The following is a 17,793-nucleotide window of genomic DNA, read 5'->3' on the forward strand; positions in this document are numbered from 1 at the left end:
AGTTCAGGCTGAGTTAAAATGCAACAGCAATTCAGGGGCCTGTGCCACATTTATTTATTTAATTTTGAATGACTAGATCTTTTTAGAGGCAGGTTATGAAGCTGGACTTCACATTGCATTTGCTGCGGCTGCTTCATCAGAAATGCTGGTAGTATTTGTCAGCCTGGAAGTGTCTTGAGGCTGCTTCTGAGAGATACAAGGAGGCAACTGATAAGGAGAGCATCAGAAGGGCAGTTAATTGCCTCCAGTCTCTCGGTGCCGGGGAATATTTAAAATCTATGGGATTAAAGGCAGATTAAAAACTGTGGAAGCAGGAGCCCAATAGCGCTGAAAGATCATAATCAGCAAGGGTAATGGCAGAGCAAAAATGAATGTGGCAAATAAAATGACAGATAGGAAATTCAGATCCGCTTCTAATGCTCGAAGTTCCATCTTGTAAGCACAATTCATCTACGTGTAAATCATTTTTTTGGCTTCAAGCTTATCAGCCAATCGGTGAATTAAAAATGCTCTTTCCTTGGAGGATTAAAGAGGTTGATTGAAGTCAGTGTGAAAACTGGCTAATAAGGCTGGAAATGTCAGGAGGGTGCTTCATGGGAACTCGGTGTACTTTTTCTATCAGGGCTATGAAACAGGAAGTTTGAAAAGCTCTGTAGTTCTGTTACTTTGAGAAAGGTTTTGTGTGGGGTTTTTATTTTTTTTTCCCCCTCTCCTGTCTATGTCATGCAGAAATATGTCATGCAGAGTGTCATGCAGAAATATTTAAATTTGCGAGATGAGAGGTGATAGATGCAAATATTGAACGCCAGGGGAAAAAAATGTGACTGGGAGAGTTTTCTAAATTATACAACGAGGCCCGGCGAGACCTGTTTCATTTCAGAAAGTGAGGCAAAGAGACCTGCAAATGCATGAATGGTCAATGCAAGTTCCAGCTTTCGGGCCATGAGTTGTCTGGGCCTGTTATACCATGGATGGGATGTCGCAAGAGACTAGCCTTGCTACCTTATCAGTGCATAAATGTCTAGTGTAGGAATACCATGGCCAGAGGCTTCATTAGGACATTTCAGATGTTGTCATTACAAAAGTATGTTACCATTATAGTTGCCCATGTGAACTCCCTACATGCCGATGCAGAGTACTGGGGCTTTCAATCGCTGCCATTAAAGGTGGTACATAATAGTTTGTGATGGGGCTTACAGACCCCACATTGAACCAGGGCAAGGAAGAGAGAAATACTAGGCTCGGGAGGCCCCACCCCTCAGAAGGTGCAGGACATGCTTCAGGTGGAGGAATAGTTTAAAAGGACAGTGACAGCCCAGGAAAAGAGGGGGAAGGTGCTGTGGGCTGTACCAGCAAGCAAGGCTGATGCTGGGAGCTGGGACAGGAGTGGCTAAAGCTTTGTTAAGGCTTCTCTAGCAGCAGGGATCTGGATTCCCTCCTGCCCCACCCCTGCCGTTGGAGGTGGCAAGCTCTAAAAGAGGCTGCTTTGAATGGGGCCGTATCAGACCAGGGGAGACTCGTAAGCCACTGGCCGTGCCCCAAACAGAAGAGCTCCAGTCTGGTAGGAAGTGACCCAGGGGAAAGTGTAATAATAACTGGTCTGGACACTTTGACAAACCACGAGAGCCGTGGGTTGGACCCTGATGGAGTGAGTGGGCCCGGGTCCCACTACCTTGTCTTCTGAAGCAGCAGAGTCACAAAGGGAGCGCTAGGAGCACTCAGGAAGGATTGAGGCCTTGGCTGGGGCCCATCTGGGACAACGAGGCTGGCAGAAATGAAAAGGACAACGATTTGCTTTTGCAAGTGTGTTGGGTCTGGGTCTTAAACCACCTGCCTCGCCTCCCTCCCAGCACAGGAGACACGTCAGGTCTCCACTCTGCTCTCCCCCATACTCCACTGGCCTAGGTTCCATTAGGTAGGGGGGTAACTTAGAGGTATCTGGCAGCAGCATGGCTGGGGCTACCCCTAAGTCTCCGGTTGCTGAGGTGGGAAAGGACGGATGGTCCGGTGGTTAGGCGACTAGCCTTAGGGTACGTCTATACTGCCCCCAGTAATCAAGCTATCGGGGATCGATTTATCACATCTCGTCTAGACGCGATAAATCGATCCGCGAATCGACGCCCGTACTCCACCTCGGCAGGAGGAGTAAGCAGCGTCGACAGGGGAGCCGCGGCAGTCAACTCGCCGCCATGAGGAGGGTCAGGTAAGTCGAACTAAGATACTTAGACTTCAGCTACGCAAATAGCATAGCTGAAGTTGCGTATCTTAGATCGATCCCCCCCTGTAGTGTAGACCAGCCCTTGGACTTGGTCAACCTGTGTTTAGTTCCCAGCTCTGCCCCAGATTTCCTGTATAACCTTGGGCAAGTCACTTGGGACCAGATTGTTAAGTGTATTTAGACACCTAAAGATGCAGATACACACCTAGTGGGGTTTTCTAAAGCACCTTCACACCTACTCCCAGTTAGGAACCCAGGCTAACAGTTTACAACTTACCTTGGTCATATGTGAGGCACCTGAGTGTGGGAAAACAATAGCGGGTAACAGGGGAGGCGGGAGGACAATATAAACAGTCAGGGGTTAGCATCTTTCACTGCTCCAGGCAAACTGGAATACAGAAGCCCTTGGTGGAATTAGCCAGCTAACACAAAGGGTCAATATTTTTCCTTCAGATGCAGTTCCTTCCAAAAATTCATCATTTACCTAATGATGGCACCCAGCGATAGCAGAGGTATTGGCACTCTTTCCTGACCTAGGGATAGGAGGAAAGCATGGTGTCTTGGGTACCACTCTGCTGCAGTGTTAGCATGTGGTGGGTTTTCAATGTTATATGATTTGCGTGCAACTCCCATTGGCCTGAGCAGCAGTTACATACCCATAGCTGAGAGTAGAACCTGGCCTCAAGTGAATAGCTGGTTTCCCATGATCGATGCGTGTCTAGAACTCCATACAGCATTATGTCATTGTAAGCGGTTAGCCAAAAATTAAGGCTGAGATTTTCAAAGCCAAGGCACCACCAAGGCCCTCAAAGGCATGAGGTACCTAAATCTCTTTGAGAATCTTGGCCCCGTTTCCTATTATTTTGGATGGGAACTGAGAATCCGAATATCTTAGGCAGGTTTGAAAATTTCAGCTGAAATAAATAGTTTTTCAAAGGGTAGAGCGAGCACCGTAAGTGCCCAAATGATGTCTGGGTGATAGACTTTAGCTAGGTTAATTTTATTACAAACTTTCTTTTCACGGAGCTGACTTTTGCCCTTGTATACAGCTATGTAGCTCCCATCGCCTTGAGCGCGAGCCACATAAGAGAATTCAGGGTAGAATTTGGGCCATGGTTTACAGTCTCTACTATCCAGCTGAAAGTGATAGAAGCCAATACTGCTTCCAAATGAACAATTGTTTTCAAGCACCAACTTAAATAGAATAGAGCGTGCCCTGGCTAGGGATGGATGAAACCACATTGGATAAAAGATGAACTCAACTTCAATTCCCCAACTCTTGAATTGTTCCTGAGGTTAGAAAAGATCGCATAGCTTTTTGACCCACGGCTGACCACAGTTGTGTGTTTCTGAACTTGTGTGCCTGGTTCTGGTTGGGACAACCAGACAGGTACTTTGTACAGTGCTCAATAAACAGTTTAAAAAAAAAATCTTCCATCACCAAGGTCCCAGTCCTACAGCATGTGATTAGCCTTGCTGAAGTCAATGGCTATTCATGTGAATAAGGGCTGCCACATCTGACCAATAAAATCTCCACTGAAAATTTTCTGCTCATAAATCCTGTGCTTATGTGATATGAATAGGACACTCCAGGGTGAAGAATGGAATAGACTATTGAATTTTTTGAGCTGAGGGTAATTTAACACAAGGCCCTTGTGGCTCAGCTTTACTCCACCCTTATGTGATCTTCCTAAACTTGGGGAAATAAATTCTCTTTTCCGCTCCTGGCTGTTGGGCAGTGTCTCGCTCTCCATTCAGCCATATCTCTCGCCATCTCTAATCACACAGCCTGATTACTAAGCTGAAAAAGATGAATGCAAAGTATACTGGATAGAAGAAGGAAACAACAAGGAAGAGCTGGCCTGGCGGTGAACACTGTCTTTATTTTATTCATTCATCTTTGGTTTATCACCCTGTAGGCAAACCAACCATACCCAGCATATATGCGTCTAAGCACAGTACCTCCTACACAAGAGAGGAGACCAAGAAATGACCCCTACGTACTATAATCAGCCTACAGGGATATAAATCACAAAGAGAAAGTCAAGGTTGTTGATTTTTATTGCAATTTTGACAGCAAATCCAGTGACTAGAACCCAGGTCTGGCAATCAGGACTCCTGGATTCTATTTCCTTCTCTGCCTGCCACTAACATGCTGCTGTGAATCTTTGGGCAAGCCAGCTAGCCATTAAATAAATATAACTGATTTGAGCCTCAGTTTACCCATCTGTAAAATGGATTACTGGTCTAGCTCCTACTTTACAGTCTCATCCTGAGAGATGCTGAGTGCCTGTGACAGGTCCTGAAGCCCAAGAGAACTGCAGATGCAAAGCACCTTTCAGGATCAGGCCCTTGGACAGGAGTGTTTTGCAGGGCTTAAAGGATACTTCTAAAAGTGCTTTGATATTCACGATGAAAAGGAGCTAGGTATAAGTGCAATACACTACCAAGCAATGTCTCTAACATACAAGTGCTGTACATATTTCAAAAATATGCAATAGGTATGTACCGAAAGTATGTCCGCATTTACGGGAGCTACCAGTGTGTTATAATGACTCCATGCACGTTCTGTTAATGGCAAAGTATTTGTGAACCTGGAGTGAACTTACTCCAAACTGAAGCTGGTATGATTTCAAGCAGTAAAACCAGCTCCTCATTAGAGAGATTCCGGCTCCTTCTCCCCCTCCAGCGCCTTTCCTCACACAACCTGTCCCAGGGGGCTTTCAGATGCTCCTGCCCCCTTGCTCCTGAGTTGCTAAGACCTTGAAATTTGAAAGAGGAGTTGCACAGATTGGAGACAAATGGACCTGTGTTCTAAAGCTTGTGATGTGCACATTGTCGGGCGATAACAAAGGATTTACATAGGATTTACATTTTTCTTAGGGGACTTTTAACGGAAAGGGAGCAATCATGTAGCAATGACAGATGAATCCATTTGGCGGTGAGGACTGCATCTGTCACACAAATAGGCTTTTTCTTAATCTACAATTTGTCGCTGTTTATATGGCAGCGCAATCCTTTTAAGTGCCCTGCAACACCCTGGGTTGGGTTCTTTGGGAAGCAGGGCAGTTGTCTGGAGGAGTTAAAGGGTATTTCTGCCTGCTTTATAACTTTGTCAGCGTATTCCTAAGTTCTTAATATTTCACTGGCTAAAAAAGAAGAGGGAAACATGACACAATCTCTCTCAATTGACCAAGCCATGGTTGCCTGCAGTTTATGCTGACAGCAGCAGCGAGATTACAATTGGTGGTGGGCAGGATGGATTCACATGCCTCACTGCTCTTTCCCCTGTTGCAATGGTATGGGGGTGGAGTTCCAAGCTTTGGTTTTCGAATGATGGACTTGGTTCCAACAGAGAGGGCTTGCTCCAAGACCTGCTGAAGTCTCCCCAAAGACTTCTGCTGGCTTTGAATCAGCCTCTTTATGAGTTTCTGCCTCCCTTAGTCCATCTCACCCAAACCAGCAACATACTGAGCACTCAATTCCCAGTTAGCTGACCGGGGGATGAGGATGCATATTACCATGCAGCAACTTGCAGGACTAGGCCCTTAAAAATCACAGCCATGGGGTCCGCCTCTCCATTGCCCTGCTCCTTGTGTGCAAAGTAAAACACTCCTACTCTGGCTAGCATGTCCCACTCACTTGGTCAGTGTAAAGCCAGTTAACTCCATCCAAATCGAAGAGTTACTCTGGATTAGCAGGGCTATAAATGAGATAAGAAACTGGTCCAAGTTACCTATTTGCATCTATCCCATAAAGTCTATAAAAGGGAGTCTCCCTGATCTTAACAGTTGAAAACTGAAAGATCTTATCGGATCCAGTTCTGCCAGCTTGGCACCTCCGCAGAAATCTGTGGTTGCACAAATCCAACCCACTTTCCATATACAGAGATCCTAAACTGCCCTGTGTGTGGTTGATTTTTTTTTTGTATTATTATTATTATTTCTCCCTTGGAGGGATTATCTCACAGATCACGTTGTGTTGCTCCTAGGGAGCGTCAGGGTGGAGCAGTGAGGGACAAGCAAAGCCCTGAGCTTTTTCCAGGGTGCCTGAATATGCAGAACATTTCATTGTCTTGACTAACACGCCCTCACCTTTCACACAGACTGCGATTAGACACACCACTTTGGGGGAGGAAGGGAGTTAAAACTTGGAGAGGTCCATGCACCCTCCTGCTAATAAGAAGGCCTGGGGTTAGGAAAATCAAAACGCTTTAATCAGCTTTTTAAATGATGATGAGAAAACATTCACTGTTTTGCTGATACAATGGACAGATTGAATTTGCCCCTCTCCTAGTATGATTGCTTGATAGAACGCATCAGACAGCTTAACATGCACTTGCAAAAGGGAACTTTATGTGAATGGATTCATCTTACTTCCCCTGATTCAAAGGCTGTTTTCCTCGCTGGTAATTTTATTAGATCATGGCCCCCCCACTCATTCAACAAGTTGGCACAATTAAACCCTCCAAAGCAAGGCAAGATTCAGCAATGCCACCTGGAAACTCATCTCACCCTGCCATTGGGCAGCGCCTCTTGCAAAACCAGCCCCTGCTGCACAGGTCTTCCAGACTCGTGCCACTGAGCACAGGCAGAAAAGAAAAGGGGTGAGTCACCGACAGGGCGCGCAAGCCTTTGCTCCGCGCCAGCCAGATTGTGCCAACGCCATCACGTTAATTACACCCCATCATGTGCACATTTAATCTCCATGGCATTTCAATTCAATTAAACAAGCAATTAAAATTAATTGCAATTAAATCAAATAGTAATACAATTAAAAAACACCCCACCAGAAATCACCAGTAGAAGGTTTGGGGGAGGGAGCTGGGAACGTAGCCAGCTGTGTGTTTGCAGAGCTCCCTATCCTGGATTCATTTTGGGGAAAGACGCTTTTAAAGCAAGTTATTCAAGGTTTTAGGGCCTGATCTTTAGCCCCTTGAAATCAGTGGAAGGCTTTCCATCAGCTTTGGATCAGGCCTGTAATGCTGAGCCTTAAGCTTAGTCTACACTAGAAAATTAGGTCAGTTTAATTACATTGGTCGTAGGTGTGAAAAATCCGCTACACCCTGAGTGGGGTAGTTAAGATGACCTTTCTTAGACAGCACTAGGTCAGCCAAAAAATTCTTCCAACTCTTGGGGAGGCGGGTTATCTATGCTGAGGGGCGAATCCCTCTCATCAGTGTCGATAGAATCAACACTGAAGTGCTACAGTAGCCGTGCCATGGTAGCGTTTGAAGTGTAGACCAGGCCTTAGTGCATCTTCTGACTAGAGACCATGAGAGGTATTATTGGCTCTGTTGGGAGTGGTGTTCACTTGATGAGGCCCCCTCTGTGCCTTGCAGGATCAGGCCTGCAAACGAGGGCACAACTGGTTGAACCAAAAAAACAAACAAACCTGGAGCATAATGCTGTGCCCAAGGGAACGTGGCCAGAGCATCCGTGCATGCAGTCTGGGTTGGCTGCCTTAAGGCTGGCTTGATGGACTAAGAGTGAGGAACCCCTAAGTTCTAAGGACCCTGTCTGGCAAGGAGCTGAGCAACATTGCTAGGTCCTGAGGCCACATTTTTAAAGGCATTTAACCATGTAAAGATGCAGCTAGGCACCTTGTGACAGTTTCAAAAACTTTGGCACCCACCCGCATCTTCAAGTGCCTAAATACTTTAAAAAATCTGGCCCTGAGTGTCCTCCACTCCCACTGATTTCCTTCAGCACATGGTAGGTTTGGGTCCCGAGGCATTGCCGCAAGGATTAATTCATTCATGTCCGAGGGCTTATTGCATGCCCAGATGTTGAATGCAGGGCTTTTTGTGCAGGCACAACAGGTGTGTTTGGAGTTTTGCAAGTGAAACTCATTGTGTCCTTCTCTGAAAACAGCATGGAGGGAAAAGGAGGGGATATTTTTAACCTCTCAATTGCCACTTCCAAAAATTGCCCAATTCTGACTCTACACGTGAGGTCAACTTCAATCATGCCTGACAGCAGAAGTGTTTCAAATTCTTCTTGGAAAGAGATAATCCTGACAGGCAACACTGCCTCGTCACCATTTTTAAATTCACACTTCGACGTCCTGTCATGTTCACTGCATTTAAAATCTTGCTGTTTTCAATGGCTGTAGCCCATATATTTGATTTATTTCCCCTTCTTTATATTTTATAAATATAATAGGATTTATATTATAAATATAATATATTCTGCTCTCACTGGGACCCAGGATGTGTAACGTGTAGCGTCTCATCTCTGCTGTGACCTGAGCTAGCTTCCCCATTTCGTACATTGCCCATTGGTTCCGAAACCAATATGTATTTTAAAAAAAATAAATAGGATCCATAATAGAATATAATTTTTATATAAGATAATTTGAATGCAGAATTGTTCAAGGTAAATCCTAAATTAGCAGCATCTATCCTGGTCCCTCTATTTACATCAGTCTGGGAAAGGGAAAAAGTGCCAGATGAGTGAACTAATGGGGTTATAGAAAAGATACCAAGGAAAGGAACTCTCAGTGATTGTAATAACTGATGTGATATCACACTTTTATCTGCGCCAAACAAAGTATTGTGTAAGATCACAGTCCAGTGTTCTCAGAAAAGAGTTGATAGCGTTCTCAGAAAAGAGCAAGCCGGTTTTTGGAAAGAGCGTGGATGCACAGACCAGATCTTCACTCTATGAAACATAATAGAACACTGCTTAGAATGGCAATGGCAACTCTACATAAATTTCATAGACTTTGAGAAGGCTTTTGATAGCATTCACAGGACCAGCCTATTGTGCATTCTCAGGGCACATGGAATCCCTCTGTAGAATCAACACCATCGAAAGCTTTTATTTCAACTTTAGAATCATAGATTATTAGGGTTGGAATGGACCTCAAGAGATCATCTAGTCCAACCCCCTCCTCAAAGGGGAACCAATCCCCAAATGGCACCCTCAGGGATTGAATTCACAATCCTGGGTTTAGCAGGCCAATACTCAAACCACTGAGCTATCCCTCCTCCCTGCAACATGCACTGTTGATCACAGTGAGCTCAGTTTTGAAGTCAAAACAGGAGCCTGTCAGGGGTGTGTCATGTCTGCAATCCTCTTCAACATTGGCATCGACTGGGTAATGCAGCGTACAACAGAAGACATGCCAAGAGGCATTAAATGGACACCCTTCTCATCCTTTGAAGACCTGGACTTCGCAGATGATCTTGCTCTCCTATCACGTACCCAACACCATATACAAGAAAAAATGAGATTCCAGAGGACTGGAAAAGGGCAAATATAGTGGCAATCTATAAAAAAGGGAATAAGGACAATCCGGTGAATAATAGACCAGTCATCTTAACTTCAGTACCCAAAAAGATAATAGAGCAAATAATTAAGCAATCATTTTGCAAACACCTAGAACAATGGTTCTTAAACTAGGGCCGCCGCTTGTTCAGGGAAAGCCCTTGGCGGGCTGGGCTGGTTTGTTTACCTGCTGTGTCTGCAGGTTTGGCCAATCACAGCTCCCAGTTGCCGCAGTTCGCTGCTTCAGGCCAATGGGGGCTGCAGGAAGCGGCGTGGGCCGAGGGACGTACTGGCCGCTGCTTCCCGCAGCCCCCATTGGCCTGGAGTGGTGAACCGTGGCCAGTGGGAGCCGCGATTGGCTGAACCTGCAGATGTGGTAGGTAAACAAACCGGCCTGGCTTGCCAGGGGCTTTCCCTGAACAAGTGGCAGCCCTAGTTTGAGAACCACTGACCTAGAAGATAATAAGGTGATAAGTAATAGTCAGCATGGATTTGTCAAAAACAAATTATATCAAACCAACCTAATAGCTTTCTTTGAGAGGGTAACCCTTGTGGATGGGGGAAAGCAGTAGATGTGGTATATCCAGAGGTGAAAGTAAGCCAGGACGTCATGCCGGACTGGACTGGGTTCCCCAGGCTGGCGATTTAAAGGGCCCAGGGGCTCCCTGCAGCGGCCGGAGCCCTGGGCTCTTTAAAGTGCCGCCCGAGCCCCACTGCCGGAGCCATGGGGTAGCAGCGGCAGGGCTCCTTCCACGATTTAAAGGGTCTGGAGCTCCATTGCGGTAGCAGCAGCCAAAGTCCTGGGCCCTTTAAATCACCCCGAGCCCCAGGGTTCCCAGCCGCCTCTGCAGCTGGTAGCTCCGGGGTGATTTAAAGGCCCAGGGCTCCAAGCTGAAGCCAGAGCCCCTGGCCTTTAAATCTTGATTTAAAGGGCCCGAGTATTTAAAGGCCCCACCTCTTCTAGTTGAGGCCACACCTCTTCTGGTTGAGGCCACACCCCCTGCTCAGGGCTCTGGAATACTGGTAAGTCCTTTAAATTACTTTCACCCCTGGGTATATCTTGATGTTAGTAAGGCTGATACTGTTTCACGAAACCTCCCTATAAACAAACTAGGCAAATACAACCTAGATCAGTGGTGGGCAACCTGAAGCCTGCTTCCTGCAGCTCCCATTGGTCCCACTGGTCAGGAACAGCAAACCACAACCACTGGGAGCTGCGGGCGACCATGCCTGTGGACAGTCAATGTAAACAAACTGTCTCGTGGTCTGCCAGTGGATTACCCTGGTGGGTCATAGGTTGTCCACCACTGACCTAGATGGAGCTACTCTAAGGTAGGTGCATAACTGGTTGGAAAGTGGTCCCCAGAGAGTAGTTATCAGTGGTTCACAGTCCAGCGGGAAAGGCGTATCAAGTGGGGTCCTGCAGGGATAAGTTGTAGGTCAGGTTCTGTTCAACATCTTCGTCAATGGTTTAGATAATGGCAGAGAGAGTACACTTATAAAGTTTGTGGATGATACCAAGCTGGGAGGGGTTGCAAGTGCTTTGGAGGGTAGCATTAAACTTCAAAATGATCTGGACAAACTGGAGAAATGGTTAGGATGAAATTCAATACGGACAAATGGAAAGTACTCCACTTAGGAAGAAATAATCAGTTGCACATATGCAAAATGGGAAATGACTGTCTAGGAAGGAGTACTTCAGAATGAGATCTGGGGGTCATAAAGGATCACAAGCTAAATATGAGTCAACAGTGTAACACTGTTGCAAAAAAATCAAACATCATTTTGGGATGTATTAGCAGGAGTGTTTAAGCAAGACTCTGCTCTGATTAGGCCTCAACTGGAGTACTGTGTCCAGTTCCGAGCACTACATTTCAGGAAGAATGTGGACAAATTAGAGACAGTCCAGAGAAAAGCAACTAAAGCGATTAAAGGTCTAGAAAACATGACGTACGATGGGAAGATTGAAAAAGTTGGGTTTGTTTAGTCTGGAGAAGAGAAGAATGACGGGGGGACATAACAGTTTTCAAGTGCAAAAAAAGGTTGTTACAAGGAGGAGAGACAAAAAATGTTCTCCCTAATGCCTGAGGATAGGACAAGGAGCAATGGACTTCAATTGAAACAAGAGCAGTTTAGGAACATTAGGAAAATTTTTCTAACTGTCAGGGTGGTTAAGCACTGGAACGAATTGCCTCGGGAGGTTGTGGAATCTCCATCGTTGGAGATGTTTAAGAGCAGATTAGACAAACACCTGTCAGGGATGGTCTAGATAATACTTAGCCCATATCCGATAGTCCTCTGCACTCATGGCAGATAACCTCTAGAGCTTCCTTCCAGTCCTATGATTCTGCTCCTAAATTACTCCAGCTCTTTAGAAAATCAGCTGATTGGTTAGGGCTTGGGCTGGAACGTGGGCTCTAGGATCCTGTGTGGTGGGTGCGTCCCAGAGCTTGGGCTGCAGCTCAAGCCTGGAGGTCTACACTGCAGTTAAATAGCCCCACAGCTTGGGCTCCATGAGCCTGCCGCAGCTGGTTCAGGCCCACCTCAGGTTTTTAACTGCGGTGTAGCCATACCCTAGCAGGCCTGAGGGGGCAGTGTCCTGTAGAGGAATGAGCACGGAATTGGAAATCAAACTCTCTGGAGTAAAGCTGGTCAAAATTATTTTTGTTTGAAAGTCTTAAAAAGAAAAATGGCCTTTAAAAATTTTTCCACATTTTTTTGTCCCCCACCTCCCCAAATTTTCAGATTTTTCAACAAAAAACAAACAGAAATTGCCCCTCCCCCCTCCAGGTTTTCAGTGTTTGGCTTTTTCTGCCCTTTCTCTCACTTCCTCCCCACACCTTTTCAGTGGCAAAACAGTAAACAGAAAAATGTGAGAAAAAGGGGGAAGACAAAAAAAGGGAAAGGAAGTAGAGAAAAACATTTAAAAATGACTCCCCCCAAAATTGGTAGTGGTTTCAAAAACTGAAAAAAAAACCCGGAAGGTATTTCTGTTTTTAGATTTTGTTGAAAACTTTGCAAATGTTGATGTTTTTTCATTAAAAAAAAGTTGAGAAACACTAAAATTTGACATTCAACTGATTTACCATTCCCCTCTTTAAGTGTGTCCTGGGCTTTGGGGAGCTTCTGATAATGGCCTCAGAGAGGTTGGGGAAGGGTGGTTGAAAGCTACAAGGTTCAGGAAAGATTTCTTTCCTAAACCCCCTCTTCTGGCCTTCAAACAACCCGTCATCAGAAGCAAGCTCCCCACAGACCAGGACACACCAACTTAAAGTGGCACCAGACTCTGCTAGAACAACAGATGCAAAACCTGTAGACACATCTCCACTGCTACAATGATCAACACCTTCCACTACCCACCTTTTCCAAGCTGAACAGTCCCAGTCTTTTTCAATCTCTCCTCATATGGAAGCTGTTCCATACCCTAAAAAATTTTGTTGCACTTCTCTGTATTTTCTTCAATTCTAATATATCTTTTTTGAGATAGGGTGACCAGAACTGCACAAAGTGTTCAAGGTGTGGGTGTACTATAGATTAATATCATGGCATTATGATATTTTCAGTCTTATTATGCGTCACTTTCCTAACAGTTTCTCAGAGTAGCAGCCGTGTTAGTCTGTATCCGCAAAAAGAACAGGAGTACTTGTGGCACCTTAGAGACTAACACATTTATTTCAGCATGAGCTTTCGTGGGCTACAGCTCACTGCTTCGGATGAGCTGTAGCCCACGAAAACTTATGCTGAAATAAATTTGCTAGTCTCTAAGGTGCCACAAGTACTCCTGCTCGTCTAACAGTTTCTAACATTCTGCTGGTTTTTCTTTTTTTTTTTTTTTGACCGCTGCAGATATTTTCAAAGAACTCTCCATGATGACTCCAAGATCTCTTGCTTGAGTGGCAACAGCTAATTTAGGCCTCATCATTTTGTACATACATTTGGAATTATTTTTTTCCAACGTGCATTACTTTGTATTTATCAGCATTGAATATCATCTGACATTTTGTTACCCACTATAGTGAGATCTCTTTGTAGCTCTTCTCTGACAGCTTTGGACTTAACTATCTTGAATAATATACTACAGTATTTGTATAGTCTGCAAATTTTGTCAACTCACTGTTCATTCTCTTTTCCAGAATATGTTGAACAGCACAGGTCCTAGTAGAGATCCTTGGGGGTTCCTGCTATCTCCTGCTCTCTGTTGTGCAAATTGACCATTTATTCATTGATGCCAAAACATTCTGTGGAGATGTATCAGTTTCAACAACATTTTGTTGAGGTCCAGGGCTCCCTTCTCAGATAAAGAGAGACAGACCCAAGTCGAAAAGCTCATGTTTTTTATTTGGAAACCACAATTTTGACACAATTCCATTTCATGAGAACATTCAAAAGGTTTCGGTTTTGTTCCAATGTGGAATGAAAACAAATTTCCAAACTTTGGAAGCTGTCACGAACTAGAATCGCTATTCTCCAGAGAGCTGTCCTTATAATGCCCGTGCATTTGCACTGCTGAATCCGATTCCCTTCTGCTGCAGCTCATTGATGCAGCTTTTGCAGCGGTGAGTTGTCCAATGAGATTCATGCCTTACTAATAATTATGTATCAGAGGGGTAGCCGTGTTAATCTGGATCTGTAAAAAGCAACAAAGAGTCCTGTGGCACCTTATAGACTAACAGAAGTATTGGAGCATGAACTTTCGTGGGTGAATACCCACTTTGTCAGATGCATGTGGTGGAAATTTCCAGAGGCAGGTATAAATATGCAGGCAAGAATCAGTCGAGATAAGGAGGTTAGTTCAATCAGGGAGGATGAAGCTCTCTTCTAGCAGTTGAGGTGTGAACACCAAGGGAGGAGAAACTGCTTTTGTAGCTGGCTAGCCATTCATAGTCTTTGTTTAATCCTGAGCTGATGGTGTCAAATTTGCAGATGAACTGAAGTTCAGCAGTTTCTCTTTGGAGTCTGGTCCTGAAGTTTTTTTGCTGCAGCATGGCTGCCTTTAAATCTGCTATTGTGTGTCCAGGGAGGTTGAAGTGTTCTCCTAAGGTTTTTGTATATTGCCATTCCTGATATCTGACTTGTGTCCATTTATCCTTTTACGTAGGGATTGTCCAGTTTGGCTGATGTACATAGCAGAGGGGCATTGCTGGCCCATGATGGCATATATTACATTGGTGGACATGCAAATGAATGAACCGGTGATGTTGTGGCTGATCTGGTTAGTTCTTGTGATGGTGCTGCTGGTGTAAATATGTGGGCAGAGTTGGAATCGAGGTTTGTTACATGGATTGGTTCCTGAGTTAGAGTAATAATAATTATGGAGAACATCCTGGTAGTCATACTGATGCTGATGGAAAAAATCTCCACTGATTTGATTGGGAACAGATTTTATCCCGATATGCTTTGATTACGTAACTCGATTTCCGTTACTATCTGTGCTGCCCCTGTCTGTGCTGCCAACATTTAACATTTGGCTGAGGTTCTGAATATGTTTCTAAAAGATATGCTCTAGTTCAAACAGGAATTATTCCGTCACCTGTTTATGCAGGTGGTCAGATTATTGGTCCCTTCTGGCCTTAGAATCTATGACTCTGTGTTTCCTGCTGCTGCTGCTAACTGTTCTTAATTATTTGAGAAGAGTTCTGAAGTTAGGCCGTACTGTTTAAGAGCCTGATCCAAAGCCCAGCAAAGGAGTCTTTTCCATTAACTTTATGGGTTTGGGATCAGGCCTTAAGGTATTGTTGCACATTAATTGGTCCATGTAAATTCTACTGGTGTGCTTTAATGTTGTGCTGTTTGAAATAGCGCTAGGCTAAAAGGCACTAGGGAACCTTTAATGCACACCAGTGGGGTCTACACGGACCAGTTAATGTGCAACACGTTAGTGAGCTTTAGAAATCATACCACCATAGAGTGCATTACAGACAGGCCCTCCCTGAACAGCACTGTGAGTTGTTGGCAAAAGATACAGGGGACAAAATTCTGCTCTCACTTTCCCTTGTGTAATCCCATTCATTTTGTGCTTGCAACTGAGCGCAGAATTTAGGCCTATTATATGTGTGCTTTTGTTGCTGTTGAATGACTAAGAGCACTCGGGGCTATCTTGTGGCGTGTAAAGTGCAGCCTACAGAGGGGTGGAGGAGGGAGGGGTGTGGAATTCCTGACTCAGCTAGAATTACTCCATGAACGCAAGAGGAGCACACACCAGGAGCGGGAACTCTGTCACTTTTTTACAGGGTGCAGCATGTGCTCCCCGACCCAGCTCCGCTCAGCAAAGCCTCCTCTATGCTTTATTTCAGCTCAACATATTCAGGATGGTCAGGGGCTACTTTACTAAAATGAAAGGATGAGTCTTCTTTAAAGTCTGTCCCCTCCCCCCAGAAATCCCACATCTCAGACTAATGGCCATGTCTATTTCAATTGAATTTTTAGCCTGCTTGGGTAAGAAAGATATATATATATATAAACAAGAGCCAAGATTTTCCAGAATGACTATAGTTCCTTAGTATTTGGGTGTTCAGCCTGAAACATCTTAGAAGGAACCTGATCTCTGGAGGTCAGGTGCCCACGGTGGTAGAACTGGGGTTGGGGCGGGGCAGGGCAGGGAGAGCTAGTGCTCCTGTTAGGGAAATATTGTGGGGGCTCTGTCCCATGTACACTTGTGCACACCCAGAGTGGAGGTGAGGGTCAGAAATGGAGGAGTCGGAGTGGCTGTCACGTGGCCCAGGATTGGTCTGAAGAGCAGACAGCAGGACCCAGAGTGGCCGAAATGGGTCTAAAAACAGTTAGGATCCCGGGACCATCTGTTCCAACCTACAGCCAGCTGGCTTCCTTCCCAGCCTCATAGGTGCTGGAACCAGGGATGCTGGGGGTGTGGCCGCAGCCCCTGGCTTGAAGTAGATTCCATTATAAGAACATAAGAATGGCCAGACTGGGTCAGATCAAAGGTTCATCTAGCCCTATATCCTGTCTTCCAACAGTGGCCAATGCCAGGAACTTCAGAGGGAATGAACAGAACAGATAATCATCAAGTGATCCATCCCCTGTCGCCCATTCCCAGCTTCTGAGAAACAGAGGCTAGGGACGCCATCCCTGCCCATCCTGGCTAATAGCCATTGATGGACCTATCCTCCATGAATTTATTTAGTTCTTTTTTGAACCCTGTTATATTCTTGGCCTTCAAAACATCCTCTGGCAAAGATTTCCACAGGTTGACTGTGCGTTGTGTGAAAAAAACCCAACAACTTCCTTTTGTATGTTTTAAACCTGCTGCCTATTAATTTCATTGGGTGACCCCTAGTTCTTGTGTTATGAGAAGGAGTAAATAACACTTCCGTATTTACTTTCTCCACACCCATCATGATTTTACAGACCTCAATCATATCCCGCCCCCCTTAGTCGTCTCTTTTCCAAGCTGAAAAGTCCCAATCTTATTAATCTCTCCTCATATGGAAGCCATTCCAGACCCCTAATCATTTTTGTTGCCCTTTTCTGAACCTTTTGCAATGCCAATATAATAATATCCAGGGTTTACAGTTTGGTTCAATGGCTCTCAGCTCTCCCACTATAAAAATTGTCCCAGCTCCCCAACCCCTCCCCCATCGCTGAGTCTCAGCACCTCCCTTCAGTCCCCCTCCTGTCTCTCCGCCTCCCCCTATTCTCCAGGAGCTCCCACCCCTCCTTGCGGATGCGCAGCACTTTCTGAAAGCCAGCCATCTCACGCTGGACACCCTAACAACCGAAACACTCTGAATCACTGGAAAAATCTTGGCTGAACTTTCCTCACCATCACTTTGATGATATAAAAACTGGCAATGCGCAACTATCCAAATTTGGTTTCAGAAACAAAATTGTTTCCAAGCTGAGGCCTCGTCCATCCGATTCCAGGCGGGAGGAAAGACACCCTCAGAAAAGAGGGGTTTACAATGGAAATGTTGACACGACCTTCAGCTGGAGCGTCCCGGGGAATACGGGGGTTGTTGGAATAAATCTCTCCACTGTTCCTTGGAGGGGGTCAGAATGAGAAATTCACTCTCCATATCAAGTTTCACTCATCGAAAGCCTTCTGGAGATAAAGCTCATAAACTATGCAGGCACAGATACAAAGTGGCCTAAAGGGTTAAGGGGCTAAAGAAGACACTGTAATTTTCATAAATGAGGAACAGATGTTTGGAATTTTGAAAGAGCCCGATTTCCTGCTCTCCTACTTACCTTTCTGATACTGTGTATTGTTAAACGGAGGGATGATGAGACATTACTGAATATGCAGCTTCTTCTCTATAGTCCCATCTGGTTCTACAATAAAATGAA

Source organism: Mauremys mutica, chromosome 1 (assembly GCF_020497125.1).
Source record: "Mauremys mutica isolate MM-2020 ecotype Southern chromosome 1, ASM2049712v1, whole genome shotgun sequence".
In the NCBI taxonomy this organism is placed as follows: Eukaryota; Metazoa; Chordata; order Testudines; family Geoemydidae; genus Mauremys; species Mauremys mutica.